Source organism: Phalangium opilio, unplaced genomic scaffold (assembly GCF_054372755.1).
Source record: "Phalangium opilio isolate 3A_F unplaced genomic scaffold, DU_Popi_V2 ptg000019l_1, whole genome shotgun sequence".
In the NCBI taxonomy this organism is placed as follows: Eukaryota; Metazoa; Arthropoda; class Arachnida; order Opiliones; family Phalangiidae; genus Phalangium; species Phalangium opilio.
In genome coordinates this window covers 4,756,459-4,783,381 of record NW_028324152.1, presented here as the reverse complement: position 1 = coordinate 4,783,381, position 26,923 = coordinate 4,756,459, and the positions used below count along the sequence as shown (strand labels likewise).

Genomic DNA, 26,923 nt, shown 5'->3' with positions numbered 1-26,923 from the left:
TAAAAACATTGTGCTACGACAAACAGGGGCCGAGTAGTTAAGCTAAACGTAAACAAACAGCCCGTCCATAGGAAATGCATTAGACTATACTTTGCAGGCCCATAACTCTGTGTCTACTAGAGATACGGGGATGTCCTTAGGATATGTTATAGTCCAAATTGTCCCCCATCTAACCATACTAAATACTTTAGGCTACGACAAACAGGGGCCGAGTACTTAAGCAAAACGTAACGAAACAAACCCCGTCCATAGGAAATGCATTAGACTATACTTTGCAGGCCCATAACTCTGTGTCTACTAGAGATACGGGGATGTCCTTAGGATGTGATATAGTCCAAATTGTCCCCCATCTAACCATACTAAAAACATTGAGCTACGACAAACAGGGGCCGAGATATTAAGCAAAATGTTCGTCAACTTTGGTATCGTCTCACTTATTTTTATTATGTTACTTATGATTTTTGCACTAAACTTTGGAGGCTCATAACTCTTGTTCTACAAGAGATACTGGGATCTCCTTTGGATATGTTATAGTACTCTTTGCTCCCCATACAAGGATACTTTAAACTGGAGGCTACCTCAATATCGTCGTCAACTTACTTTTTGTCTCACTTATTGTTAGATGGTTACTTTTGATTTTTGAAAATATACTTTGCAGGCTCGTAACTCTGTTTCTACTGGAGATACGGGGATGTCCTTTGAGTATGTTATAGACCAATTTGTCCCCCATCTAGCCATACAAAGAACTAGAGCTACGACAAACAGGGGCCGAGTAATTAAGCTAAACGTAAACAAACAAACCGTCCATAGGAAATGCATTAGACTATAATTTGCAGACCCATAACTCTGTGTCTACTAGAGATACGGGGATGTCCTTAGGATATGTTATAGTCCAAATTGTCCCCCATCTAACCATACTAAATACTTTAGGCTACGACAAACAGGGGCCGAGTACTTAAGCAAAACGTAACGAAACAAACCCCCTCCATAGGAAATGCATTAGACTATACTTTGCAGGCTCGTAACTCTGTTTCTACTGGAGATACGAGGATGTCCTTAGGATATGTTATAGTCCAAATTGTCCCCCATCTAACCATACTAAAAACATTGAGCTACGACAAACAGGGGCCGAGATATTAAGCAAAATGTTCGTCAACTTTGGTATCGTCTCACTTATTTTTATTATGTTACTTATGATTTTTGCACTAAGCTTTGGAGGCTCATAACTCTTGTTCTACAAGAGATACTGGGATCTCCTTTGGATATGTTATAGTACTCTTTGCTCCCCATACAAGGATACTTTAAACTTGAGGCTACCTCAATATCGTCGTCAACTTTCTTTTTGTCTCACTTATTGTTAGATGGTTACTTTTGATTTTTGAAAATATACTTTGCAGGCTCGTAACTCTGTTTCTACTGGAGATACGGGGATGTCCTTTGAGTATGTTATAGACCAATTTGTCCCCCATCTAGCCATACAAAGAATTAGGGCTACGACAAACTGTAGTCGAGTAATTAAGCTAATCGTAAACAAACAAACCCCTCCATAGGAAATACATTAGACTAAATTCTGGAGGCTCGTAACTCTGGTTCTACCAGAGATACGGGGATGTAAATAATGTGACCTTGACACAAATGTTCGGATAATTATAAAAAAAAACTTCGCGGTTTCGAACCTGTGGCCTTCCGGGAGTGAGGCGGATGCGATAACCGCTACACTAAAGATATGTTATTATTTTTAATCGAAAGAACAGGGTCAAGTAATTAAGCAATACGTGAACAAACAAACCCCTCCATAGAAAATGCATTAGACTAAACTTTGCAGGCTCGTAACTCTCTTTCTACTGGAGATACGGGGATGTCCTTTTAGTATGTTTTAGTCCAATTTGTCCCCCATCTAACCATACTAAAAACATTGAGCTACGACAAACAGGGGCCAAGAAATTAAGCTAAACGTAAACAAACAACCCTTCCAAAGGAAATGCATTAGACTATGCTTTGCAGGCCCATAACTCTGTGTCTACTAGAGATACGGGGATGTCCTTAGGATATGTTATAGTCCAAATTGTCCTTCATCTAACCATACTAACAACTTTGGGCTAGGACAAACAGGGGCCGAGTACTTAAGCAAAACGTAAAGAAACAAACCCCCTCCATAGGAAATGAGTTAGACTATATTTTGCAGGCTCGTAACTCTGTTTCCACTGGAGATACGGGGATGTCCTTTGAGTATGTTATAGTCCAATTTGTCCCCCATATAACCATACTAAAAACATTGAGCTACGACAAACAGGGGCCGAGTAATTAAGCTAAACGTAAACAAACAACCCGTCCATAGGAAATGCATTAGACTATACTTTGCAGGCCCATAACTCTGTGTCTACTAGAGATACCGGCATGTCCTTACGATATGTTATAGTCCAATTTGTCCTTCATCTAACAATACTAAAAACATTGTGCTACGACAAACAGTGGCCGAGTAGTTAAGCTAAACGTAAACAAACAGCCCGTCCATAGGAAATGCATTAGACTATACTTTGCAGGCCCATAACTCTGTGTCTACTAGAGATACGGGAATGTCCTTAGGATGTGATATAGTCCAAATTGTCCCCCATCTAACCATACTAAAAACATTGAGCTACGACAAACAGGGGCCGAGATATTAAGCAAAATGTTCGTCAACTTTGGTATCGTCTCACTTATTTTTATTATGTTACTTATGATTTTTGCACTAAACTTTGGAGGCTCATAACTCTTGTTCTACAAGAGATACTGGGATCTCCTTTGGATATGTTATAGTACTCTTTGCTCCCCATACAAGGATACTTTAAACTGGAGGCTACCTCAATATCGTCGTCAACTTACTTTTTGTCTCACTTATTGTTAGATGGTTACTTTTGATTTTTGAAAATATACTTTGCAGGCTCGTAACTCTGTTTCTACTGGAGATACGGGGATGTCCTTTGAGTATGTTATAGACCAATTTGTCCCCCATCTAGCCATACAAAGAACTAGGGCTACGACAAACAGGGGCCGAGTAATTAAGCTAAACGTAAACAAACAAACCGTCCATAGGAAATGCATTAGACTATAATTTGCAGACCCATAACTCTGTGTCTACTAGAGATACGGGGATGTCCTTAGGATATGTTATAGTCCAAATTGTCCCCCATCTAACCATACTAAATACTTTAGGCTACGACAAACAGGGGCCGAGTACTTAAGCAAAACGTAACGAAACAAACCCCCTCCATAGGAAATGCATTAGACTATACTTTGCAGGCTCGTAACTCTGTTTCTACTGGAGATACGAGGATGTCCTTAGGATATGTTATAGTCCAAATTGTCCCCCATCTAACCATACTAAAAACATTGAGCTACGACAAACAGGGGCCGAGATATTAAGCAAAATGTTCGTCAACTTTGGTATCGTCTCACTTATTTTTATTATGTTACTTATGATTTTTGCACTAAGCTTTGGAGGCTCATAACTCTTGTTCTACAAGAGATACTGGGATCTCCTTTGGATATGTTATAGTACTCTTTGCTCCCCATACAAGGATACTTTAAACTTGAGGCTACCTCAATATCGTCGTCAACTTTCTTTTTGTCTCACTTATTGTTAGATGGTTACTTTTGATTTTTGAAAATATACTTTGCAGGCTCGTAACTCTGTTTCTACTGGAGATACGGGGATGTCCTTTGAGTATGTTATAGACCAATTTGTCCCCCATCTAGCCATACAAAGAATTAGGGCTACGACAAACTGTAGTCGAGTAATTAAGCTAATCGTAAACAAACAAACCCCTCCATAGGAAATACATTAGACTAAATTCTGGAGGCTCGTAACTCTGGTTCTACCAGAGATACGGGGATGTAAATAATGTGACCTTGACACAAATGTTCGGATAATTATAAAAAAAAACTTCGCGGTTTCGAACCTGTGGCCTTCCGGGAGTGAGGCGGATGCGATAACCGCTACACTAAAGATATGTTATTATTTTTAATCGAAAGAACAGGGTCAAGTAATTAAGCAATACGTGAACAAACAAACCCCTCCATAGAAAATGCATTAGACTAAACTTTGCAGGCTCGTAACTCTCTTTCTACTGGAGATACGGGGATGTCCTTTTAGTATGTTTTAGTCCAATTTGTCCCCCATCTAACCATACTAAAAACATTGAGCTACGACAAACAGGGGCCAAGAAATTAAGCTAAACGTAAACAAACAACCCTTCCAAAGGAAATGCATTAGACTATGCTTTGCAGGCCCATAACTCTGTGTCTACTAGAGATACGGGGATGTCCTTAGGATATGTTATAGTCCAAATTGTCCTTCATCTAACCATACTAACAACTTTGGGCTAGGACAAACAGGGGCCGAGTACTTAAGCAAAACGTAAAGAAACAAACCCCCTCCATAGGAAATGAGTTAGACTATATTTTGCAGGCTCGTAACTCTGTTTCCACTGGAGATACGGGGATGTCCTTTGAGTATGTTATAGTCCAATTTGTCCCCCATCTAACCATACTAAAAACATTGAGCTACGACAAACAGGGGCCGAGTAATTAAGCTAAACGTAAACAAACAACCCGTCCATAGGAAATGCATTAGACTATACTTTGCAGGCCCATAACTCTGTGTCTACTAGAGATACCGGGATGTCCTTACGATATGTTATAGTCCAATTTGTCCTTCATCTAACCATACTAAAAACATTGAGCTACGACAAACAGGGGCCGAGTAGTTAAGCTAAACGTAAACAAACAGCCCGTCCATAGGAAATGCATTAGACTATACTTTGCAGGCCCATAACTCTGTGTCTACTAGAGATACGGGGATGTCCTTAGGATGTGATATAGTCCAAATTGTCCCCCATCTAATTATACTAAAAACATTGAGCTACGATAAACAGGGGCCGAGATATTAAGCAAAATGTTCGTCAACTTTGGTATCGTCTCACTTATTTTTATTATGTTACTTATGATTTTTGCACTAAGCTTTGGAGGCTCATAACTCTTGTTCTACAAGAGATACTGGGATCTCCTTTGGATATGTTATAGTACTCTTTGCTCCCCATACAAGGATACTTTAAACTTGAGGCTACCTCAATATCGTCGTCAACTTTCTTTTTGTCTCACTTATTGTTAGATGGTTACTTTTGATTTTTGAAAATATACTTTGCAGGCTCGTAACTCTGTTTCTACTGGAGATACGGGGATGTCCTTTGAGTATGTTATAGACCAATTTGTCCCCCATCTAGCCATACAAAGAATTAGGGCTACGACAAACTGTAGTCGAGTAATTAAGCTAATCGTAAACAAACAAACCCCTCCATAGGAAATACATTAGACTAAATTCTGGAGGCTCGTAACTCTGGTTCTACCAGAGATACGGGGATGTAAATAATGTGACCTTGACACAAATGTTCGGATAATTATAAAAAAAAACTTCGCGGTTTCGAACCTGTGGCCTTCCGGGAGTGAGGCGGATGCGATAACCGCTACACTAAAGATATGTTATTATTTTTAATCGAAAGAACAGGGTCAAGTAATTAAGCAATACGTGAACAAACAAACCCCTCCATAGAAAATGCATTAGACTAAACTTTGCTGGCTCGTAACTCTCTTTCTACTGGAGATACGGGGATGTCCTTTTAGTATGTTTTAGTCCAATTTGTCCCCCATCTAACCATACTAAAAACATTGAGCTACGACAAACAGGGGCCAAGAAATTAAGCTAAACGTAAACAAACAACCCTTCCAAAGGAAATGCATTAGACTATGCTTTGCAGGCCCATAACTCTGTGTCTACTAGAGATACGGGGATGTCCTTAGGATATGTTATAGTCCAAATTGTCCTTCATCTAACCATACTAAAAACTTTGGGCTACGACAAACAGGGGCCGAGTACTTAAGCAAAACGTAAAGAAACAAACCCCCTCCATAGGAAATGAGTTAGACTATGCTTTGCTGGCCCATAACTCTGTGTCTACTAGAGATACGGGGATGTCCTTAGGATATGTTATAGTCCAAATTGTCCTTCATCTAACCATACTAAACACTTTGGGCTACGACAAACAGGGGCCGAGTACTTAAGCAAAACGTAAAGAAACAAACCCCCTCCATAGGAAATGAGTTAGACTATATTTTGCAGGCTCGTAACTCTGTTTCCACTGGAGATACGGGGATGTCCTTTGAGTATGTTATAGTCCAATTTGTCCCCCATCTAACCATACTAAAAACATTGAGCTACGACAAACAGGGGCCGAGAAATTAAGCTAAACGTAAACAAACAACCCGTCCAAAGGAAATGCATTAGACTATGTTTTGCAGGCCCATAACTCTGTGTCTACTAGAGATACGGGGATGTCCTTAGGATATCTTATAGTCCAAATTGTCCTTCATCTAACCATACTAAACACTTTGGGCTATGACAAACAGGGGCCGAGTACTTAAGCAAAACGTAAAGAAACAAACCCCCTCCATAGGAAATGAGTTAGACTATATTTTGCAGGCTCGTAACTCTGTTTCCACTGGAGATACGGGGATGTCCTTTGAGTATGTTATAGTCCAATTTGTCCCCCATCTAACCATACTAAAAACATTGAGCTACGACAAACAGGGGCCGAGTAATTAAGCTAAACGTAAACAAACAACCCGTCCATAGGAAATGCATTAGACTATACTTTGCAGGCCCATAACTCTGTGTCTACTAGAGATACCGGGATGTCCTTACGATATGTTATAGTCCAATTTGTCCTTCATCTAACCATACTAAAAACATTGAGCTACGACAAACAGGGGCCGAGTAGTTAAGCTAAACGTAAACAAACAGCCCGTCCATAGGAAATGCATTAGACTATACTTTGCAGGCCCATAACTCTGTGTCTACTAGAGATACGGGGATGTCCTTAGGATGTGATATAGTCCAAATTGTCCCCCATCTAACCATACTAAAAACATTGAGCTACGACAAACAGGGGCCGAGATATTAAGCAAAATGTTCGTCAACTTTGGTATCGTCTCACTTATTTTTATTATGTTACTTATGATTTTTGCTCTAAACTTTGGAGGCTCATAACTCTTGTTCTACAAGAGATACTGGGATCTCCTTTGGATATGTTATAGTACTCTTTGCTCCCCATACAAGGATACTTTAAACTGGAGGCTACCTCAATATCGTCGTCAACTTACTTTTTGTCTCACTTATTGTTAGATGGTTACTTTTGATTTTTGAAAATATACTTTGCAGGCTCGTAACTCTGTTTCTACTGGAGATACGGGGATGTCCTTTGAGTATGTTATAGACCAATTTGTCCCCCATCTAGCCATACAAAGAACTAGGGCTACGACAAACAGGGGCCGAGTAATTAAGCTAAACGTAAACAAACAAACCGTCCATAGGAAATGCATTAGACTATAATTTGCAGACCCATAACTCTGTGTCTACTAGAGATACGGGGATGTCCTTAGGATATGTTATAGTCCAAATTGTCCCCCATCTAACCATACTAAATACTTTAGGCTACGACAAACAGGGGCCGAGTACTTAAGCAAAACGTAACGAAACAAACCCCCTCCATAGGAAATGCATTAGACTATACTTTGCAGGCTCGTAACTCTGTTTCTACTGGAGATACGAGGATGTCCTTAGGATATGTTATAGTCCAAATTGTCCCCCATCTAACCATACTAAAAACTTTGGGCTATGACAAACAGGGGCCGAGTAATTAAGCTAAACGTAAACAAACAACCCCTACGTAGGAAATGCATTAGACTATATTTTGCAGGCTCGTAACTCTGTTTCTACTGGAGATAGGGGATGTCCTTTGAGTATGTTTTAGTCCAAATTGTCCCCCATCTAACCATACTAAAAACTTTGGGCTACGACAAACAGGGGCCGAGTACTTAAGCAAAACATAACGAAACAAACCCCCTCCATAGGAAATGCATTAGACTATACTTTGCAGGCTCGTAACTCTGTTTCTACTGGAGATACGGGGATGTCCTTTGAGTATGTTATAGTCCAATTTGTCCCCCATCTAACCATACTAAAAACATTGAGCTACGACAAACAAGGGCCGAGATATTAAGCAAAATGTTCGTCAACTTTGGTATCGTCTCACTTATTTTTATTATGTTACTTATGATTTTTGCACTAAACTTTGGAGGCTCATAACTCTTGTTCTACAAGAGATACTGGGATCTTCTTTGGATATGTTATAGTACTCTTTGCTCCCCATACAAGGATACTTTAAACTTGAGGCTACCTCAATATCGTCGTCAACTTACTTTTTGTCTCACTTATTGTTAGATGGTTACTTTTGATTTTTGAAAATATACTTTGCAGGCTCGTAACTCTGTTTCTACTGGAGATACGGGGATGTCCTTTTAGTATGTTGTAGTCCAATTTGTCCCCCATCTAACCATACTAAAAACATTGAGCTACGACAAACAGGGGCCGAGTAATTAAGCTAAACGTAAACAAACAAACCGTCCATAGGAAATGCATTAGACTATAATTTGCAGACCCATAACTCTGTGTCTACTAGAGATACGGGGATGTCCTTAGGATATGTTATAGTCCAAATTGTCCCCCATCTAACCATACTAAATACTTTAGGCTACGACAAACAGGGGCCGAGTACTTAAGCAAAACGTAACGAAACAAACCCCCTCCATAGGAAATGCATTAGACTATACTTTGCAGGCTCGTAACTCTGTTTCTACTGGAGATACGAGGATGTCCTTAGGATATGTTATAGTCCAAATTGTCCCCCATCTAACCATACTAAAAACTTTGGGCTAAGACAAACAGGGGCCGAGTAATTAAGCTAAACGTAAACAAACAACCCCTACGTAGGAAATGCATTAGACTATATTTTGCAGGCTCGTAACTCTGTTTCTACTGGAGATAGGGGATGTCCTTTGAGTATGTTTTAGTCCAAATTGTCCCCCATCTAACCATACTAAAAACTTTGGGCTACGACAAACAGGGGCCGAGTACTTAAGCAAAACATAACGAAACAAACCCCCTCCATAGGAAATGCATTAGACTATACTTTGCAGGCTCGTAACTCTGTTTCTACTGGAGATACGGGGATGTCCTTTGAGTATGTTATAGTACAATTTGTCCCCCATCTAACCATACTAAAAATTTTGAGCTACGACAAACAGGGGACGAGTAATTAAGCTAAACGTAAACAAACAACCCGTCCATAGGAAATGCATTAGACTATATTTTGCAGGCCCATAACTCTGTGCCTACTAGAGATACGGGGATGTCCTTAGGAAATGTTATAGTCCAAATTGTCCTCCATCTAACCATACTAAAAACATTGAGCTACGACAAACAAGGGCCGAGATATTAAGCAAAATGTTCGTCAACTTTGGTATCGTCTCACTTATTTTTATTATGTTACTTATGATTTTTGCACTAAACTTTGGAGGCTCATAACTCTTCTTCTACAAGAGATACTGGGATCTCCTTTGGATTAATAAAAAATGTCTTTGTACACAAAGACGCGAAAAAGTAAGAGATAAGTGTAGAAAATTAATTGTTTGAAGTAACAGATATTCAAATTTTCATTTTTGTAGACGTGATTATAAAACATCAATTATTTGAAAAAATTTCTTATCTTAGTTTTTTTCACCAAAATTCCTCAAGTAATATATTTTATCCTTAAACATGTGCATCATTTTAAAAATAGAAAACGTATGCATTTTATGTTCCTTTTTAAAATTTAGTGATAGTTTGAGTATTCGGGCCTAGAAGGAGAATAAAATGGACAGAAAATCGTTCATAGCAGACAAAATAAAATAAGCATGAAAACTTAACAAAACGTGTTCGTTAATTTTAAAGTTTTCGAGTTTTCAAAAATTGACGTGTTGTATCTTTCTCAAAAGATCACGATCAAGCTACATATCCTTTTGACTCTAATAACTACATCACAGTCAAAGGGCGAATGTAATTTTCGGTTCGCAATATTTTCAATATTAAAATATAAAAATAAATTCTTCTAGCTCTATTTTTCAGGTATCTGAGTATTGGAACTTCCTCGAAGCAAATGTTTCTAGAAAATAAACAGTAGTATCAAGGTAGTTTCTCTGAAATATTTGTGAAAAAAACTAAGATAAGAAATTTTTTCAAATAATTGATGTTTTATAATCACGTCTACAAAAATGAAAATTTGAATATCTGTTACTTCAAACAATTAATTTTCTACACTTATCTCTTACTTTTTCGCGTCTTTGTGTACAAAGACATTTTTTATTAATATCTGTCACTTCAGTCTTAATATGAATTAAAACTCTTTAGAAACTAGTATTTTAAAACTTGTACCAGAAGTTTATGACTTCTTATCCTGGGAAGTATTGGACTCTAACCATATCCGGAACCATCTCTGTTAGCCAACTTCTTATTAGGTCCGATCACCGCGCCACCTACGGCACTTCGTTCATTTTGAGCTGGCAGGCTGATTTGCGCGCCAGCAGCGGGCAAGAAACGAAACTTTAAGGTGTGTCCTGTGGTTTGAGGTAACGAATCAGAAACGGTGACAAGAACAGCTGTTTTAATAGACTACTAGAAATTCCGGTCAAACTAGTGTGGGGTCCTAGGCCCACGGATTGTAATGCATTTTCATAGAGTTCTAGCCAGACGGCTTTTCAACGATTGGCGCTGAAGAAGTTTTGAACACGCCCCATAGTTTGAGTGCCACAGCCTCTCGGCTTGGGATTTTTTTCAGTAGATTAGATAGTTTTCCTAGTGGGGGGAAACTTTCGACCCTCATTTACGATTGCCATAGGCAATTTTGACTTGCAGGGATGGATACTATATAATGCCTTAGTGTCCAATACTTCCCAGGATAAGAATTCATCAACTTCTGCTTATACTGAAAAGGAGGCCCTCCATTTAAGTCTTGTGGTGTTGCTCGTTTATTAGTTACCGCGTTTGAACTAACATGGCCCTAACCATCTATTATAGAAGTATTAATCTTGATTGCTTCAACGCCCAGTCCAACTCAAATTGCCTTCCCGTCAAATTCAAATTCAAATTCAAAAATGTTTATTTTTTACTTTTCATTACATTACAGTTTGCTACGGGGCTAAGTCACATTGTGACTTGTAAGCCCCGTGCCTATCTGCTTAATTTAATATAACAATTTAATTTAATCAAATAAAAAATAGATTTAACAATGGTGTCTTATAATAATTCGTGTTAAAGATTCATGAAAAAAGATTTAATGAATATATGTTATATCCACTTAAAATTGAACAGTGGCATGGTATATTATAAAATATTTAACAATTGGTTATGCCAAAGGTGGCTTTATAAAAACAAATTCACGTGCAAAGCATAGTGGATGCAATAATACAAATAGATTCCGAAGACTTAGGCTAAAAAGTTATTATGTAGACCTGTGTACAAAAACAATCTATACACCTGTGCACAAACATATTCCGTAGACCTGTGCTGGGTGACCACATTTCCTAAATTTTATAATTTTTCCTATTTTCGGACGTCTTCCTATTAGTTCCTATAACTTCGATAATTATCCTTTTTTTTGAAATTGTAGATATTTTGCGCGCTCTCACTTTTGATTTTGTTATATATCACTCAAAACAGAATTTTGACAGAAAGTAATGCCGATTTCCACTAGCTACTAGCAATCAGCCACCGTGGAATTACAATACAGGCTAACGCTTCTGTGATTCAGATATTCCGATCGTGTTTTAAGTTTAAGTTTATCTATATAAACATGGGTGAATCATATACTAGCTCCCTATAAGTTACTCAGTCACACCTCAAGTCTCTCCTCCCTGGTCACACTGGCCTAATGTATCCAGCATTTTCTTCCGAATAGTAGTCGAGAGGAGGGGAGGCGGGTGAAAGTGATAGTAGACGTTGCCCTCTCTTAGGGCTTTGAAATTAATATATCGAGAACTTGAGTGACGATAGTTCCAAATGGTATTAACGGTTTTGGAGGTTTGACTTCTTTGCGTCACATTAATTCTTTTGCTTATTGAAAAACAATTTTGGTTTCAAAACAGGCTTCGTGAAAAATGGGTTGTACCTTTCTTTAAGTTTTTTTATTAGTTCTTTAGACGCATTATTAAAAAGTTTAGTAAGGTTTTCGAGATGACTATTTAGTTGTTGTTTAGCTCTTATTTTTTGAAAAAGTTTGGTTCTCTCACCATAAATAGTTCCTGCCTCTGAATGTTGCCTACGGAATAAAATTTTTTATTCCGTAGGCAACGCTCTGAAGTCTGAATTTCAACGAGTTTCTATCATTTGGGCTTTGTCAAAAAAAAATCCAAAATTCTGCCATTTTAATACGAAAAAAATAAAACTTCCTATTGCGCCGACACTAACCCATTAAAATAATTTCAAAGATAAGATACGACTCTAAACCGTCCGCAAACAATCACAACATTTCTAAAACGTCGTATGCTTATACTAACTACCTTTCAGTTCAAAGTTTCATTGGTTGATCTCCTTTTCCGATTTTTTACCGGAAATACGTAAGCGCCGGGAGAAGTGTTATTTTCTCTCACTGTAGGTCGCATATAGGTAACACTTTTTTGGCGGGAAGAAAACGCTGGATACATTAGGCCAGTGGGTATCGTTCCTTTCAACTGAATTCCCAATGGACCGAAATCCCATTCGACCGAATATCCCGCAATGATTTTAGATTTCCAGCCCAATGGCTACATTCCCGATGGACCGAAATCCCAATCGTCCGAATATGCCCCTAAAAATACATGAATATAACTTGAAACACTGTAGCCGTCAGCGATTCGGTGGTGTAGTGGATACGATGTTGGACTGCGAAGCGATAGGTTGTTGGTTCGAATCTCCGAAAGGTATGTTAATAATATTAAAAGTAAATGTTTCGTGATACTAATTAAAACGCTCACTTTCATTCCTTTCAAGGCAAGAGATATATAGAATTAATAAACAAATTGTGCTTAAAATGAAGTACAGTCTTAATGGTAGTTCGATCAATGTCTTTAAATTTTAAATTAAAATTTTAATATTTTGGTTTCGGGTGGGTTGGGTTGGGTTAGGTTAAGTTAGGTAAGCATAGGTTAGGTTAGGTTAGGTTAGGTTAGGTTAGGTTAGGTTAGGTTAGGTTAGGTTAGCTTAGGTTAGTTTAGGTTTGGTTTGGTTTGGTTCCAATAATTCGTTGACACCTTTTCCAAAATATGCTCCTTTTAATTAGCTACCACCTTTTCCTAAATATTCTCCCTTTAAATAGCTACCACCTTTTCCAAAACATTATCCTATTAATTAGCTGCCACCTTTTCCAAAAGATTTTCCTATTAATTAGCTGCCATCTTTTTCAAAATATTCTCCTATTAATTAGCTGCAACCTTTTCCAAAACATTCTCTTACTAATTAGCTACCACATTTTCCAAAATATTCTCCTTTTAACTAGCTACCACCTTTTCCAAAATATTCTCCTTTTAATTAGCTACCACCTTTTCCAAAACATTCTCCTATTAATTAGCTGCCACCTTTTCCAAAATATTCTCCTACTAATTAGCTGCAACCTTTTCCAAAACATTCTCCTACTAATTAGCTGCCACATTTTTCAAAATATTCTCCTTTTAATTAGCTACCACCTTTTCTAAAATACTCTCCTATTAATTAGCTGCCACCTTTTCCAAAAGATTTTCCTATTAATTAGCTGCCACCTATTCCAAAATATTCTCCTATTAATTAGCTGCCACCTTTTCCAAAATATTCTTCAATTATTTATCTGACATCTTTTCCAAAATATTTCTATTATTGCTCATAAGTTGTTCGTGGTAAGAGGCGGGCTTTTAATACTCATATAAATAATCTTTTTACCTCCAAACTAGGTTAGGTTAGGTTACGTTTGGTTAGGTTAGGTTAGGTTAGATTAGGTTAGGTTAATCTAGGGTAGGTGAGGTTCGCCGTAATTAAAACGTAGTTAAAATAAGTGCAGTAATTCATTTTCAACTCACATTTATTTTAACAACAATAAGTTGTGAAATTAAAAATATATTTAATGCAAAACCACACAGTATGTCTTCTTCCAGTTCAATAGAACTTCGGTCCAATGGGACTATAATGAAATCGCACCTTTGGCTACGTTCGGTCAAATGGGACCCCAAAAAACCCCCCTTCTGTCGAATGGGAATTCGGTTCAATGGGACGAAAGTGGCCAGTGTGGCTGAGTAACTTATAGGGAGCTAGTATATGATTCACTCATGATATAAATCAAAGTCCTGACTGACTGATAATTATCGCCCAGCCCAAACCGCTTGGCCCAGAAGGCTGAAAATTTGGAGGAACGTTACTCGTAAGTAGTAGGCGCGTACTTAGAAAGATTTTTCCAATCCGCTACCATCTTAATAAATGGCGCCCAGAAATGTAGCAAATCTTCTCTTTGTAAGAAAGTCCGCGCGTTTCAACCGATTTCACAAATATTTAGTACACTGGATTCCTTTAACCTATAGACGGGCTGAATGGTCTTTCGGGATCGATTTGTTGCCATCATTTCAAATGGCGGCCAGATATTAAAAAACCCTTCTTTATAGAATGTCTGCGTGTAAATAATAAAAAAATGTCCCGACGAGCCGATGGGCGACGCCAAGTGCCTTCGCTCCTAGGATGCTACAAAAATATTAGTCGAATCAGTAAAATGTACCCATACTAGATGGAAGTTCTTACTACACTCAAGCGATGCCGCGGGTAACAGCTAGTTTCCTATAATTTCCTGCAAATCAATTATAAATTTCCTATTTTCCTATAACTATTACAAGGCTTTGCTGTGGTCGCCCTGCCTGTGCACAAACATATTTCGTAGAGCTGTACACATACAGATACCATAGACTTGTGAGAACACATGTCATATAATTGTGTACAAACAGAGCCCGTAGACTTGTGCACAAACAGATCCCTTAGAATTGAGCACAAACTGATGTCATAGACTTGCGTACAAACTGATGTCATAGACTTGCGCGCAAACAGATGTCATAAACTTGTGCAAAAAGAGATGGTATATACCTGTACACAAAAAGATTCCATGGACCTCTGCACAAAAACATTCCATACCCATATGCTCGAAAATATGCTCAAGAATATCTCGTACACCAGTGCACTAAAATACTGCATATCCATTTGCACAAAAATATCCCGTATCCATTTGCAGAAAAATGTTCTTTAGACCTGCGCACAAACAGATGCAGTGGCCTTTGCAAAAACAGATTCCTTAGGCCTCTGCACAAACCGATTCAGTAGGCCTGTGCACAAAAATATTCCGTAGACCTAAGCACAAAAATATTCCGTAGACCTGTGCACAAACAGATACCCTAGACATGTTCACAAACAGATTCCGGAGACTTGTACACAAACGGAAGTCACAGGGTTGTGCACAAACAGATGTCATAGACTTGCGCAAAAAGAGATGTCATGGATATGTACACATCAGATTCCATGGACTAGTGAAAAACAGAAGTCTTAGACTTGTTTACAAACAGAAGTCTTAGACTTGTTTACAAACAGAAGTCATAGACCTGTTTACATAAAGATTCCATAGACCGGTTTACATAAAGATTCCATAGACCTGTTTACATAAAGATTCCATAGACCTGTTTACATAAAGATTCCATAGACCTGTTTACAAAAAGATTCCATACCCATTTGCACAAAACAATTCCATACCCATTTGCACAAAACGATTCCATACCCATTTGCACAAAACTATTCCCTAGACCTGTGCTCAAAAAATATGCCGTAGGCCTGTGCACAAACAAATGCCGTAGACCTGTAAAGAAACAGATTCCGTAAACCTGTGCAAAAACAGATGCCGTAGGCCTGTGTACAAACCGATTCCGGAGATCTGTGCACAGATTCCGTAGCCATGTGCACAAACAAATTCCGTAGACTTGTACACAAGTGGAAGTCACAGGCTTGTGTACAACAGATGTCATAGACATGTTCAACCCAGATTCCATAGTTTTGTGCACAAACAGAAGTCATAGACCTGTGCACAAAAAACCTTCTAGAGAATTGTGCACATCAAGTTTCCATAGACCTGTGCACAAAAGATCTCATGGAGATGTGCATAAAATAATTCATGGAACTGTGCACAAAACATTATATAGGCTTGTGCACATAAAGATTCCTTAGACCTGTGTACATAAAGATTTCATACCCATAGCACAAAACTATTCCATAACCATTTGCACAGAAATATTCCCTAGACCTACGCACAAAAATATTTCATTAAACTGTGCAGAAAAAGATTCCATTGACCTATGCACAAAATATTCTATTGGCTTTTGTATAAACATGTGACATAGACCTGTGTACAAAAATATTCCATGGACCTGTGCACAAAAACATGCCTTGGACCTGTTCAGAATCATTCCATACCCCTATATGCTCAAAAATATAACAGACCAATTTGCACAAACATTTTCCGTAGACCCGTGCACAAACAGATGCCGTAGACTAGCGCATAAACAGATTCCATAGATTTGCGAACAAATATATTACGTAGACTCGTGCCCAAATAGATTCCACAGACTTGTACACAAACAGAAGTCACACGGTTTTGCACAATCCGATGTTATAGACTTGTGCACAAACAGATGTCATATGCTTGTGTAAAAACTGATTTCATAGACTTGCTCAAAAAGAGATGTCATCGACATTTGCACAAGAGATTCCGTAGACTTTTGCACACAAAGATTCTTCAGACTTGTGCACAAACATATTTTGTAGACCTGTACACACAAATACCATAGACTTGTGCAAAAATAGATGTCAAATATTTGTGAAAAAATAGATGTCAAATATTTGTGCAAAAACACATCCCTTAGACTTTTGCACAAACTGATGCCATAGACTTGTGCAGAATCATATGTCCTAGACCGGTGTACAAAACATTCTATAGATTTGTGCACAAACATGAGTCATATACCTGTACACAAAACATATTTCACGGACTTCTGCACAAAAACATTCCATATACCTGTACACAAAAATATTCCATTGACCTCTGCACAAAAACATTCCATAACCCTATGCTCAAAACGTTTCCTTACCCATTTGCACAAAAATATCACGTTAACCTGTGCACAAAAATATCACGTACACCTGTGCACAAAAATATTTGGTATCCATTTTCACCATATTATTCCGTACACCTGTGAACAAAAACAGTTCGTACACCTGTGCACAAAAATATTCCGTACAATTGTGCATAAAAATATTCCGTACACCTACGCATAAAAATATTTCGTACAAATAGAAATCACAGGCTTGTGCACAAAGAAATATCGTAGACTCGCGCAAAAAGAGATGTTATAGACATGTGCACATCAGATTCCATAGAGTTATGCACAAACATTTTCAATACCCCTATGCTCAAACAGATTTCAAACCCTTATGCTCATTAATAAATTGAATTTAATTAACCTTCATCTTTATAAAACAATAACAAAAAGAAGATATGTTTGCTTTTTTCATATCTATTGGAATTTAAAAGAGGAAAAAAAAGTGAAAAAGCCAACGGCACGCAGTATTCCCACGTACTGACTGCGCACGACGCTGCTTAACTTCGGTGATCGGACGAGAACCGGTGTTTTCAGCGTGATATGGCCGTTGCCGAGAGTGCTAGTTAATAATTTGAATTTAATTAACTTTCATCTTTATAAAACAATAACAAAAAAAGATATGTTTGCTTTTTTCATATCGGGTGGAATTTAAAAGAGAAAACAAAAGTGAAAAACCAACGGCACGCAGTATTCCCAAGTACTGTATGCGCTCGACGCTGCTTAACTTCGGTGATCGGACGAGAACCGGTGTTTTCAGCGTGATATGGCCGTTGCCGAGAGTGATAGTTAATAATTTTAATTTATTTAACCTTTATCTTTATAAAACAATAACAAAAAGAAGATATGTTTGCTTTTTTCATATCTGGTGGAATTTAAAAGAGGAAACAAAAGTGAAAAAGCCAACGGCACGCAGTATTCCCAAGTACTGACTGCGCTCGACGCTGCTAACGTCGGCGATCGGACGAGAACCGGTGTTCTCAGCGTGATATGGCCGTTGCCGAGAGTGCTAGTTAAAAATTCGAATTTAAATTAAGTGAGACAAATTAACCTTCATCATTTTAAAACAATAACAAAAAAACATGTTTGCTTTTTCATATCTATTAAAATTTAAAAGAGGAAAAAAAAAGTGAAAAAATCAACGGCACGCAGTGTTCCTAAGTGGTCTCCCTCCCAAGTACTGACTGCGCTCGACGCTGCTTAACTTCGGTTATCGGACGAGAAGCGGTGTATTCAGCGTGATGTGGCCGTTACCGAGAGTGCTAGTTAATAATTTGAATTTAATTAACGTTCATCTTTATAAAACAATAACAAAAAAAGATATGTTTGCTTTTTTCATATCGGGTGGAATTTAAAAGAGAAAACAAAAGTGAAAAACCAACGGCACGCAGTATTCCCAAGTACTGTATGCGCTCGACGCTGCTTAACTTCGGTGATCGGACGAGAACCGGTGTTTGCAGCGTGATATGGCCGTTGCCGAGAGTGCTAGTTAATAATTCGAATTTAAATGAAGTGAGACAAATTAACCTTCATCTTTATAAAACAAAAAAAAAGAAGATATGTTTGCTTTTTTCATATCGGGTGGAATTTAAAAGAGGAAACAAAAGTGAAAAAGCCAACGGCACGCAGTATTCCCTGGTACTGACTGCGCTCGACGCTGCTAACGTCGGCGATCGGACGAGTACCGGTGTTCTCTGCGTGATATGGCCGTTGCCGAGAGTGCTAGATAATAATTCGAATTTATATTAAGTGAGACAAATTATCCTTTATCTTTTTAAAACAATAACAAAAAGAAAATATGTTTGCTTTTTTCAAATCTTTTGGGTTTTAAAAGAGGAATAAAAAGTGAAAAAGCTAACGGCACGCAGTGTTCCTACGTGGTCGCCCTCCCAAGTACTGACTGTGCTCGACGCTGCTTAACTTCGGTTATCGGACGAGAACCGGTGTATTCAGCGTGATATGGTCGTTGCCGAGAGTGCTAGTTAATAAATTGAATTTAATTAACCTTCATCTTTATAAAACAATAACAAAAAGAAGATATGTTTGCTTTTTTCATATCTATTGGAATTTAAAAGAGGAAAAAAAAGTGAAAAAGCCAACGGCACGCAGTATTCCCACGTACTGACTGCGCACGACGCTGCTTAACTTCGGTGATCGGACGAGAACCGGTGTTTTCAGCGTGATATGGCCGTTGCCGAGAGTGCTTGTTAATAATTTGAATTTAATTAACTTTCATCTTTATAAAACAATAACAAAAAAAGATATGTTTGCTTTTTTCATATCGGGTGGAATTTAAAAGAGAAAACAAAAGTGAAAAACCAACGGCACGCAGTATTCCCAAGTACTGTATGCGCTCGACGCTGCTTAACTTCGGTGATCGGACGAGAACCGGTGTTTTCAGCGTGATATGGCCGTTGCCGAGAGTGATAGTTAATAATTTTAATTTATTTAACCTTTATCTTTATAAAACAATAACAAAAAGAAGATATGTTTGCTTTTTTCATATCTGGTGGAATTTAAAAGAGGAAACAAAAGTGAAAAAGCCAACGGCACGCAGTATTCCCAAGTACTGACTGCGCTCGACGCTGCTAACGTCGGCGATCGGACGAGAACCGGTGTTCTCAGCGTGATATGGCCGTTGCCGAGAGTGCTAGTTAAAAATTCGAATTTAAATTAAGTGAGACAAATTAACCTTCATCATTTTAAAACAATAACAAAAAAACATGTTTGCTTTTTCATATCTATTAAAATTTAAAAGAGGAAAAAAAAAGTGAAAAAATCAACGGCACGCAGTGTTCCTAAGTGGTCTCCCTCCCAAGTACTGACTGCGCTCGACGCTGCTTAACTTCGGTTATCGGACGAGAAGCGGTGTATTCAGCGTGATGTGGCCGTTACCGAGAGTGCTAGTTAATAATTTGAATTTAATTAACGTTCATCTTTATAAAACAATAACAAAAAAAGATATGTTTGCTTTTTTCATATCGGGTGGAATTTAAAAGAGAAAACAAAAGTGAAAAACCAACGGCACGCAGTATTCCCAAGTACTGTATGCGCTCGACGCTGCTTAACTTCGGTGATCGGACGAGAACCGGTGTTTGCAGCGTGATATGGCCGTTGCCGAGAGTGCTAGTTAATAATTCGAATTTAAATGAAGTGAGACAAATTAACCTTCATCTTTATAAAACAAAAAAAAAGAAGATATGTTTGCTTTTTTCATATCGGGTGGAATTTAAAAGAGGAAACAAAAGTGAAAAAGCCAACGGCACGCAGTATTCCCTGGTACTGACTGCGCTCGACGCTGCTAACGTCGGCGATCGGACGAGTACCGGTGTTCTCTGCGTGATATGGCCGTTGCCGAGAGTGCTAGATAATAATTCGAATTTATATTAAGTGAGACAAATTATCCTTTATCTTTTTAAAACAATAACAAAAAGAAAATATGTTTGCTTTTTTCAAATCTTTTGGGTTTTAAAAGAGGAATAAAAAGTGAAAAAGCTAACGGCACGCAGTGTTCCTAAGTGGTCGCCCTCCCAAGTACTGACTGTGCTCGACGCTGCTTAACTTCGGTTATCGGACGAGAACCGGTGTATTCAGCGTGATATGGTCGTTGCCGAGAGTGCTAGTTAATAAATTGAATTTAATTAACCTTCATCTTTATAAAACAATAACAAAAAGAAGATATGTTTGCTTTTTTCATATCTATTGGAATTTAAAAGAGGAAAAAAAAGTGAAAAAGCCAACGGCACGCAGTATTCCCACGTACTGACTGCGCACGACGCTGCTTAACTTCGGTGATCGGACGAGAACCGGTGTTTTCAGCGTGATATGGCCGTTGCCGAGAGTGATAGTTAACAAATTTAATTTATTTAACCTTTATCTTTATAAAACAATAACAAAAAGAAGATATGTTTGCTTTTTTCATATCTGGTGGAATTTAAAAGAGGAAACAAAAGTGAAAAAGCCAACGGCACGCAGTATTCCCAAAGTACTGACTGCGCTCGACGCTGCTAACGTCGGCGATCGGACGAGAACCGGTGTTCTCAGCGTGATATGGCCATTGCCGAGAGTGCTAGTTAAAAATTCGAATTTAAATTAAGTGAGACAAATTAACCTTCATCATTTTAAAACAATAACAAAAAAAACATGTTTGCTTTTTCATATCTATTAAAATTTAAAAGAGGAAAAAAAAGTGAAAAAATCAACGGCACGCAGTGTTCCTAAGTGGTCTCCCTCCCAAGTACTGACTGCGCTCGACGCTGCTTAACTTCGGTTATCGGAGGAGAAGCGGTGTATTCAGCGTGATATGGCCGTTGCCGAGAGTGCTAGTTAATAATTTGAATTTAATTAACTTTCATCTTTATAAAACAATAACAAAAAAAGATATGTTTGCTTTTTTCATATCGGGTGGAATTTAAAAGAGAAAACAAAAGTGAAAAACCAACGGCACGCAGTATTCCCAAGTACTGTATGCGCTCGACGCTGCTTAACTTCGGTGATCGGACGAGAACCGGTGTTTTCAGCGTGATATGGCCGTTGCCGAGAGTGATAGTTAATAATTTTAATTTATTTAACCTTCATCTTTATAAAACAAAAAAAAAGAAGATATGTTTGCTTTTTTGTCATATCGGGTGGAATTTAAAAGAGGAAACAAAAGTGAAAAAGCCAACTGCACGCAGTATTCCCTGGTACTGACTGCGCTCGACGCTGTTAACGTCGGCGATCGGACGAGTACCGGTGTTCTCTGCGTGATATGGCCGTTGCCGAGAGTGCTAGATAATAATTCGAATTTATATTAAGTGAGACAAATTATCCTTTATCTTTTTAAAACAATAACAAAAAGAAAATATGTTTGCTTTTTTCAAATCTATTGGAATTTAAAAGAGGAATAAAAAGTGAAAAAGCTAACGGCACGCAGTGTTCCTAAGTGGTCGCCCTCCCAAGTACTGACTGTGCTCGACGCTGCTTAACTTCGGTTATCGGACGAGAACCGGTGTATTCAGCGTGATATGGTCGTTCCCGAGAGTGCTAGTTAATAAATTGAATTTAATTAACCTTCATCTTTATAAAACAATAACAAAAAGAAGATATGTTTGCTTTTTTCATATCTATTGGAATTTAAAAGAGGAAAAAAAAGTGAAACAGCCAACGGCACGCAGTATTCCCACGTACTGACTGCGCACGACGCTGCTAACGTCGGCGATCGGACGAGAACCGGTGTTCTCAGCGTGATATGGCCGTTGCCGAGAGTGCTAGTTAATAATTCGAATTTAAATTAAGTGAGACAAATTAACCTTCATCATTTTAAAACAATAACAAAAAAACATGTTTGCTTTTTTCATATCTATTGAAATTTAAAAGAGAAATAAAAAGTGAAAAAATCAACGGCACGCAGTGTTCCTAAGAGGTCTCCCTCCCAAGTACTGACTGCGCTCGACGCTGCTTAACTTCGGTTATCGGACGAGAACCGGTGTTTTCAGCGTGATATGGCCGTTGCCGAGAGTGCGAGTTAATAATTTGAATTTAATTAACTTTCATCTTTATAAAACAATAACAAAAAGAAGATATGTTTGCTGTTTTCATATCTGGTGGAATTTAAAAGAGGAAAAAAAAGTGAAAAAGCAAACGGCACGCAGTATTCCCAAGTACTGTATGCGCTCGACGCTGCTTAACTTCGGTGATCGGACGAGAACCGGTGTTTTCAGCGTGATATGGCCGTTGCCGAGAGTGCTAGTTAATAATTCGAATTTAAATTAAGTGAGACAAATTAACCTTCATCATTTTAAAACAATAACAAAAAAAACATGTTTGCTTTTTTCATATCTATTAAAATTTAAAAGAGAAAAAAAAAGTGAAAAAATCAACGGCACGCAGTGTTCCTAAGTGGTCTCCCTCCCAAGTACTGACTGCGCTCGACGAAGCTTAACTTCGTTGATCGGACGAGAACTGGTGTATTCAGCGTGATATGGTCGTTGCCGTGAGTGCTAGTTAATAATTTGAATTTAATTAACCTTCATCTTTATAAAACAATAACAAAAAGAAGATATGTTTGCTTTTTTCATATCTATTGGAATTTAAAAGAGGAAAAAAAAGTGAAAAAGCCAACGGCACGCTGTATTCCCAAGTACTGACTGCGCTCGACGCTGCTAACGTCGGCGATCGGACGAGAACCGGTGTTCTCAGCGTGATATGGCCGTTGCCGAGAGTGCTAGTTAAAAATTCGAATTTAAATTAAGTGAGACAAATTAACCTTCATCATTTTAAAACAATAACAAAAAAACATGTTTGCTTTTTCATATCTATTAAAATTTAAAAGAGGAAAAAAAAGTGAAAAAATCAACGGCACGCAGTGTTCCTAAGTGGTCTCCCTCCCAAGTACTGACTGCGCTCGACGCTGCTTAACTTCGGTTATCGGACGAGAAGCGGTGTATTCAGCGTGATATGGCCGTTGCCGAGAGTGCTAGTTAATAATTTGAATTTAATTAACTTTCATCTTTATAAAACAATAACAAAAAAAGATATGTTTGCTTTTTTCATATCGGGTGGAATTTAAAAGAGAAAACAAAAGTGAAAAACCAACGGCACGCAGTATTCCCAAGTACTGTATGCGCTCGACGCTGCTTAACTTAGGTGATCGGAGGAGAACCGGTGTTTTCAGCGTGATATGGCCGTTGCCGAGAGTGATAGTTAATAATTTTAATTTATTAAACCTTTATCTTTATAAAACAATAACAAAAAGAAGATATGTTTGCTTTTTTCATATCTGGAGGAATTTAAAAGAGGAAACAAAAGTGAAAAAGCCAACGGCACGCAGTATTCCCAAGTACTGACTGCGCTCGACGCTGCTAACGTCGGCGATCGGACGAGAACCGGTGTTCTCAGCGTGATATGGCCGTTGCCGAGAGTGCTAGTTAAAAATTCGAATTTAAATTAAGTGAGACAAATTAACCTTCATCATTTTAAAACAATAACAAAAAAACATGTTTGCTTTTTCATATCTATTAAAATTTAAAAGAGGAAAAAAAAAAGTGAAAAAATCAACGGTCGGCAGTGTTCCTAAGTGGTCTCCCTCCCAAGTACTGACTGTGCTCGACGCTGCTTAACTTCGGTTATCGGACGAGAAGCTGTGTATTCAGCGTGATATGGCCGTTACCGAGAGTGCTAGTTAATAATTTGAATTTAATTAACTTTCATCTTTATAAAACAATAACAAAAAAAGATATGTTTGCTTTTTTCATATCGGGTGGAATTTAAAAGAGAAAACAAAAGTGAAAAACCAACGGCACGCAGTATTCCCAAGTACTGTATGCGCTCGACGCTTTTTAACTTCGGTGATCGGACGAGAACCGGTGTTTGCAGCGTGATATGGCCGTTGCCGAGAGTGCTAGTTAATAATTCGAATTTAAATGAAGTGAGACAAATTAACCTTCATCTTTATAAAACAAAAAAAAAGAAGATATGTTTGCTTTTTTCATATCGGGTGGAATTTAAAAGAGGAAACAAAAGTGAAAAAGCCAACGGCACGCAGTATTCCCTGGTACTGACTGCGGTCGACGCTGCTAACGTCGGCGATCGGACGAGTACCGGTGTTCTCTGCGTGATATGGCCGTTGCCGAGAGTGCTAGTTAATAATTCGAATTTAAATTAAGTGAGACAAATTAACCTTCATCATTTTAAAACAATAAGAAAAAGAAAACATGTTTGCTTTTTTCATATCTATTAAAATTTAAAAGAGGAAAAAAAAGTGAAAAAGCCAACGGTACGCAGTGTTCCTAATTGGTCTCCCTCCCAAGTAGTGACTGCGCTCGACGCTGCTTAACTTCGGTTATCGGACGAGAACCGGTGTTTTCAGCGTGATATGGCCGTTGCCGAGAGTGCGAGTTAATAATTTGAATTTAATTAACTTAAGTGCTGTTTTCATATCTGGTGGAATTTGAAAGAGGAAAAAAAAGTGAAAAAGCAAACGGCACGCAGTATTCCCAAGTACTGTATGCGCTCGACGCTGCTTAACTTCGGTGATCGGACGAGAACCGGTGTTTTCAGCGTGATATGGCCGTTGCCGAGAGTGCTAGTTAATAATTCGAATTTAAATTAAGTGAGACAAATTAACCTTCATCATTTTAAAACAATAACAAAAAAAACATGTTTGCTTTTTTTATATCTATTAAAATTTAAAAGAGAAAAAAAAAGTGAAAAAATCAACGGCACGCAGTGTTCCTAAGTGGTCTCCCTCCCAAGTACTGACTGCGCTCGACGCTGCTTAACTTCGTTGATCGGACGAGAACCGGTGTATTCAGCGTGATATGGTCGTTGCCGAGAGTGCTAGTTAATAATTTGAATTTAATTAACCTTCATCTTTATAAAACAATAACAAAAAGAAGATATGTTTGCTTTTTTCATATCTATTGGAATTTAAAAGAGGAAAAAAAAGTGAAAAAGCCAACGGCACGCTGTATTCCCAAGTACTGACTGCGCTCGACGCTGCTAACGTCGGCGATCGGACGAGAGCCGGTGTTTTCAGCGTGATATGGCCGTTGCCGAGAGTGCTAGTTAATAATTCGAATTTAAATTAAGTGAGACAAATTAACCTTCATCATTTTAAAACAATAACAAAAAAAACATGTTTGCTTTTTTCATATCTATTAAAATTTAAAAGAGAAAAAAAAAGTGAAAAAATCAACGGCACGCAGTGTTTCTAAGTGGTCTCCCTCCCAAGTACTGACTGCGCTCGACGCTGCTTAACTTCGTTGATCGGACGAGAACTGGTGTATTCAGCTTGATATGGTCGTTGCCGAGAGTGCTAGTTAATAATTTGAATTTAATTAACCTTCATCTTTATAAAACAATAACAAAAAGAAGATATGTTTGCTTTTTTCATATCTATTGGAATTTAAAAGAGGAAAAAAAAGTGAAAAAGCCAACGGCACGCTGTATTCCCAAGTACTGACTGCGCTCGACGCTGCTAACGTCGGCGATCGGACGAGAACCGGTGTTCTCAGCGTGATATGGCCGTTGCCGAGAGTGCTAGTTAATAATTCGAATTTAAATTAAGTGAGACAAATTAACCTTCATCATTTTGAAACAATAAGAAAAAGAAAACATGTTTGCTTTTTTCATATCTATTAAAATTTAAAAGAGGAAAAAAAAGTGAAAAAGCCAACGGCACGCAGTGTTCCTAAGTGGTCTCCCTTCCAAGTACTGACTGCGCTCGACGCTGCTTAACTTCGGTGATCGGACGAGAACCGGTGTATTCAGCGTGATATGGTCGTTGCCGAAAGTGCTAGTTAATAATTTGAATTTAATTAACCTTCATCTTTATAAAACAATAACAAAAAGAAGATATGTTTGCTTTTTTCATATCTATTGGAATTTAAAAGAGGAAAAAAAAGTGAAAAAGCCAACGGCACGCAGTGTTCCTTAGTGGTCTCCCTCCCAAGTACTGTATGCGCTCGACGCTGCTCAACTTCGATGATCGGACGAGAGCCGGTGTTTTCAGCGTGATATGGCCGTTGCCGAGAGTGCTAGTTAATAATTCGAATTTAAATTAAGTGAGACAAATTAACCTTCATCATTTTAAAACAATAAGAAAAAGAAAACATGTTTGCTTTTTTCATATCTATTAAAATTTAAAAGAGGAAAAAAAAGTGAAAAAGCCAACGGCACGCAGTGTTCCTAAGTGGTCTCCCTCCCAAGTAGTGACTGCGCTCGACGCTGCTTAACTTCGGTTATCGGACGAGAACCGGTGTTTTCAGCGTGATATGGCTGTTGCCGAGAGTGCTAGTTAATAATTTGAATTTAATTAACTTTCATCTTTATAAAACAATAACAAAAA

General features: G+C 38.1%; 25 pseudogenes; all 25 read right to left on the bottom strand.

Moving 5' to 3' along the window:
- Positions 1-17,546: 17,546 nt before the first annotated feature.
- LOC149700311 (5S ribosomal RNA) lies at positions 17,547-17,649 on the bottom strand (annotated as a pseudogene).
- Positions 17,650-17,769: 120 nt separating this feature from the next.
- Positions 17,770-17,872, bottom strand: LOC149700310 (5S ribosomal RNA; annotated as a pseudogene).
- A 358-nt stretch (positions 17,873-18,230) lies between these two features.
- LOC149700309 (5S ribosomal RNA) lies at positions 18,231-18,349 on the bottom strand (annotated as a pseudogene).
- A 120-nt stretch (positions 18,350-18,469) lies between these two features.
- Positions 18,470-18,572, bottom strand: LOC149700308 (5S ribosomal RNA; annotated as a pseudogene).
- Positions 18,573-18,946: 374 nt separating this feature from the next.
- LOC149700307 (5S ribosomal RNA) lies at positions 18,947-19,065 on the bottom strand (annotated as a pseudogene).
- Positions 19,066-19,187: 122 nt separating this feature from the next.
- LOC149700306 (5S ribosomal RNA) lies at positions 19,188-19,290 on the bottom strand (annotated as a pseudogene).
- Positions 19,291-19,410: 120 nt separating this feature from the next.
- Positions 19,411-19,513, bottom strand: LOC149700305 (5S ribosomal RNA; annotated as a pseudogene).
- Positions 19,514-19,871: 358 nt separating this feature from the next.
- LOC149700304 (5S ribosomal RNA) lies at positions 19,872-19,990 on the bottom strand (annotated as a pseudogene).
- A 120-nt stretch (positions 19,991-20,110) lies between these two features.
- Positions 20,111-20,213, bottom strand: LOC149700303 (5S ribosomal RNA; annotated as a pseudogene).
- A 374-nt stretch (positions 20,214-20,587) lies between these two features.
- Positions 20,588-20,706, bottom strand: LOC149700302 (5S ribosomal RNA; annotated as a pseudogene).
- Positions 20,707-20,828: 122 nt separating this feature from the next.
- LOC149700301 (5S ribosomal RNA) lies at positions 20,829-20,931 on the bottom strand (annotated as a pseudogene).
- Positions 20,932-21,290: 359 nt separating this feature from the next.
- Positions 21,291-21,409, bottom strand: LOC149700300 (5S ribosomal RNA; annotated as a pseudogene).
- A 120-nt stretch (positions 21,410-21,529) lies between these two features.
- Positions 21,530-21,632, bottom strand: LOC149700299 (5S ribosomal RNA; annotated as a pseudogene).
- A 361-nt stretch (positions 21,633-21,993) lies between these two features.
- Positions 21,994-22,112, bottom strand: LOC149700298 (5S ribosomal RNA; annotated as a pseudogene).
- A 358-nt stretch (positions 22,113-22,470) lies between these two features.
- On the bottom strand, positions 22,471-22,589 carry LOC149700297 (5S ribosomal RNA; annotated as a pseudogene).
- Positions 22,590-22,711: 122 nt separating this feature from the next.
- On the bottom strand, positions 22,712-22,814 carry LOC149700296 (5S ribosomal RNA; annotated as a pseudogene).
- A 135-nt stretch (positions 22,815-22,949) lies between these two features.
- Positions 22,950-23,068, bottom strand: LOC149700295 (5S ribosomal RNA; annotated as a pseudogene).
- A 357-nt stretch (positions 23,069-23,425) lies between these two features.
- On the bottom strand, positions 23,426-23,544 carry LOC149700294 (5S ribosomal RNA; annotated as a pseudogene).
- A 1,298-nt stretch (positions 23,545-24,842) lies between these two features.
- On the bottom strand, positions 24,843-24,961 carry LOC149700293 (5S ribosomal RNA; annotated as a pseudogene).
- Positions 24,962-25,049: 88 nt separating this feature from the next.
- LOC149700292 (5S ribosomal RNA) lies at positions 25,050-25,152 on the bottom strand (annotated as a pseudogene).
- A 135-nt stretch (positions 25,153-25,287) lies between these two features.
- LOC149700291 (5S ribosomal RNA) lies at positions 25,288-25,406 on the bottom strand (annotated as a pseudogene).
- A 359-nt stretch (positions 25,407-25,765) lies between these two features.
- LOC149700290 (5S ribosomal RNA) lies at positions 25,766-25,884 on the bottom strand (annotated as a pseudogene).
- A 361-nt stretch (positions 25,885-26,245) lies between these two features.
- LOC149700289 (5S ribosomal RNA) lies at positions 26,246-26,364 on the bottom strand (annotated as a pseudogene).
- Positions 26,365-26,486: 122 nt separating this feature from the next.
- Positions 26,487-26,605, bottom strand: LOC149700288 (5S ribosomal RNA; annotated as a pseudogene).
- Positions 26,606-26,742: 137 nt separating this feature from the next.
- LOC149700287 (5S ribosomal RNA) lies at positions 26,743-26,861 on the bottom strand (annotated as a pseudogene).
- Between the last annotated feature and the right edge of the window lie 62 nt (positions 26,862-26,923).